Here is a 4,154-nt window from a genome sequence, read left to right on the forward strand (position 1 = left end):
GCGCGCAGGTAATAAGTAGCCAAAAGGCGCCCATAACAGCCTAGGGGCCTCGGGGTATCCAGTCGCGCCCCTCGGGCCCGAGAGGCTACGTCGCCCCGAGGCCCTCACTCGGCTGCCACGTCACCGCTGAGTGGGCGGAGGAAGGGGCGCTGCCAGACGCATTGATGGGCGGCGCCCCAACCACCATCGTCTCATTTAATGCGGCGTGGCTGGTCGTGCGACGTCCAATCGATTGACGTGCGTCAATCGCCCTTGACCGGGCTGAGACCGGTCGCAGGCGGATGGGACGGGCGGCGGCGCACCCACACCCCGCAGGCAGCGTGGGGGCAGGTATGCCCCGTCCCATCAACTCCCGGAGACCGATGTCAGACCGGTGCAAGAACCCACAGAAGTCTCCAAAAAATTAAGAGGGAATGACCGGGGATGTCCCTCGCGTCAGACAAAGGACGGCGCTGGGACCCACCTGAGGACGAGTGGCCACCTTACTTCCGGTCTAAGGCATAGTTGGTAGCTCGACCCGGGTTGATGTGAGCCCCCTCCCCCTCAACAGCTAGAGGTGTAGAGGCGGTGCATATTGTAACCCCTTGAACTATAAAAGGAGGACCATGCCCCCCGAGCAAGGGGACGACTCTGGAGAGCTCAAATCTTAGGAGAAGATTAGCCAATCGTCGCTCTAGGGTTAGAGGTCTCTTGTAATAGCACAAGCATAAATCCACACGCAGGAGTAGGGTATTACGCTTCCCAGCGGCCCGAACCTGGATAATCCCTTGTCTCCCTTTCGATCGCCATCCGCCACATTAGCGCAATCCATAGCGAAGATACGCTCTTGATCATCGCGCCCTATTCCCCCGGCCGAACTCACAAAGGGGGTCTCACGTCCTCCCGCTGCAAAGGTTCACTCCTCAACAGAGGTGGAGCAAATAATTTATGGTAATAATCCAACGGAGTACATCTCTCAGTTCTATAATTTAGGTAAGCAAAGAGTAACTTAAGAAAATCATCTTAAATGAGCTCCCGAAGTGGAGAAAAAGACTGGGCGTGTTGAGTAAAGTCGTATTGACATAGACTTTGCTGAATATATGTCTATCGACTCTGCATCTGGACATGTAAATTATTCTCATGTAACCATTATTGGACTATTGGGATAAATACAAAGCGAGCCTGTCTGAATCAAAGACAAGTCCCATCTTTACCAGATTAGCAAAAGGATGGTTTCTGAAGGCTCATGTGGCCCTGCCAGAATTGCACTGCTGTTTTTTTTTCCCTCTTTATGTAACGCCATTTTGCGACAGAATCTTTCAGACGTCGTCTGGTCGAATGGGTGCCCCTCAAAATCACAGATTTGCAGTGGCCGGCATGCTAATTGCGTCTCGATTAATCATCGCTTTTCAGACAAAAAACTGAAGGTCGTACTGATAAATATGGCTGCATCACCATCAGCAGTAAAAACTAAAGAGACATGGCACCCAAACTGCTCCAGCACGTTGCACTTAGTACACATTTTGCAGCACTAAGCCGGCAGCAAAAGAAGAGATTTTTACAGTAAACACATGATTCCTGAACAAGCAGAGACATGATGCCATGAGCTGGATTATTATTGTTTTTGCAAAGAGTTACACTAGTGTTAGATTAGTTGCTTCTCCTTATAAGCCGGGAAAGCGAATGGGTGTGGTAGGCCAAACACAAAGAAAGTGAGAGCAAAGATGCTACAAGTACCAGACAAAAGGTTGAGCTGAAAAAAGAAAATAAAAAGGCCCCAACCCAAGCTGACATTTCCATGGCGTTCAGCGTACAGGCTACAGCCTACAGGTTCCCTATCTGATTGCCTACCCCCTGCTAAGTGCTCAACTTGAGCACTTATCTTGCTCCTCACTTCACCAACTCAGCTTGCAGATTGATTAATCAAAAGTAGTATTAGGCTTCGTTCGTTACTGGGCGATCTAGGGGATTGAGAGAGAAAAGTATCTCATTTTCCACGCGCACGCTTCCCAAACTACTAAATGGTACGTTTTAAAAAAAAATCTATAGAAAAGTTGCTTTAAAAAATCATATTAATCCATTTTTGAAGTTTAAAATAGTTAATACTCAATTAATCATGTGCTAATGGTTCACCTCGTTTTGCGTATCTTCCCAATCTCCCCAGTCCTCTTCTCCTCAAACACACCCTTAGAGCCTAGTAGATCGCATTTGCTTCATTTTTCGTAGACAGCTAGCCCAGTACAGTACCCCTGTTAGGAAACGATAGACAAACAAACGATGAATAACAATAGATCAATCACAGAAAACACGAGATTTTTACGTGAAAAACCCTCTCAAAACAGGAGAGAAAAAACCACGAGCTCCAACCAGCAAAATACCTTCACTATATCTGGGGTGAGATTACGCACGGCGGTTTACAAAAGGTATATATATATATGGTGGAATCTAGAAGGGATAACGATCCGTTTCGCGGGGGCTCCGCCCTCGCACCCCCGGCCCAAGCCTCCCGGCCACGGGCTTCCGCTCCACTACGGCAGAAGCTGGCGTTTATTAAGTGGAGATGAATTTAGATCACAACTCAACGCACCCCCAAACTCATAGCGTGCCGGTACGTGTAGTCATGTTGTGTTCAGGAGCAGTGTATTGGATTCAGAACTTTTTTGGCCCTGTGAAGCCAAGCTAGCGTTAACAAAGTGAGGCCAAACAGATACTCCACGAGCAAAGGAGTAACTTTACTCAGGCAGCATGAGCATGCCAGTCAGTCAACAAAGCTCCCAAAAAGAACCACGAATTCTGAAGCGTTCGTCAGGTGAATGGATCCGACGAGATCATCAGAAGCAAGAAAACGAAACGCCCAGGTTTTTCCATCACGGGCTCCTCCAACCTTCCAATCGGAGAGCACAATCACGAGCCGTCCTTCCATCCCCACCCCCATCCTGACACGCTTACATGTGTGCAGCATGAAGTGGTCACTCGTCATGATCGCCCTGACGGCCGCCGGCCATTCGCGCCGCCGGCCAGTGCTACTGCTATAGTCGTAGCTCCAGCGAGTGGAGCGAGTGGAGTCGTACCTCCATCCGCGCGCGCACGTTTTTTAAACAGCTAAACGGTACGTCTTTTTTTATAAAAAATTTATATACGAAAGTTGTTTAAAAAAATTATATTGATATATTTTTTTTAAAAAAAGATAATCTTAATTAATCACACGCTAATATACAACACCGTTTTTCGTGCGCAGAAGATTTGTTCCCGACTGCCCACAACGAACACAGCCATAATATGTACCCCTCCGTAAAAAAAAGACTAATTCTACTTACGAATCTGTATACATGTGTCTAGATTTGTAGTTCGGATTTTTTTTTTACGGAGTAGTACTACTCTCCTACTCCAATCAATCAATGAGAAGGCGCGGCGCCCCCCGGCTGGAACGGGCGAATTCCTGCGACCTCTTTCGAGCAGCGGCAGCGGCAGCGGCACGGCGTAGCCACCATACCGTGGTCCTGGTTGCCAGCAGCGGTTGCGAGACTCTAGCCGGTAGATGCAGTATTGCAGCAGTAACCAGCAGTGTCATTCTCATGAAACCTACCCCTCTCTCTCTCTCTCTCTCTCTCTCACTACTACTGCGTGTAGCTAGGTAGACCATCGATCTCGCGCATGCGAATTCGCGAAGCGAGAATGGGCTTTCTGCGTGACTGTGCACGCCCCGGCATATCCGGGGGGTTATGGGTGCTTTGGAGTCTGTAGGTTTGGGTGCTAAATCTGGGTTAGTTGGGAACTGTCTGGTCTTAGCTTGACAGGACACGGCTATTGCTTGTTCGCCCATTGGCATATTTGGCTGGTAGCAGTAGTACTACTGCTATTGCTTTGATCTCTCATCACTTTAGTTTGCTGCACTGTCCAAATGAATGCTAGCTCCTCTATCTAGAGAGAGTTGCCTTCGATTGTTTCTTTACAGAATAAAGTTGTTTATATATCGTAAACAAGTGAATGCCTTTTTTGTCTTGTGTTTACCAAAGCTAAAGCGACATGCAAACCTTTTTTTTTTCTGCAGCGGCTGGAGAGTAAAGTTTGGCAACAGTTAATTTCTATGGCCTATATTAAGGTAGTGTTTAGTTGGTGTGATAGGATGGGATGGGATGGGACGAAACCCATTTTTAGAGGTGTTTGGTTGAGGG

This window comes from Oryza sativa, chromosome 5 (assembly GCF_034140825.1).
Source record: "Oryza sativa Japonica Group chromosome 5, ASM3414082v1".
NCBI lineage: Eukaryota > Viridiplantae > Streptophyta > Magnoliopsida > Poales > Poaceae > Oryza > Oryza sativa.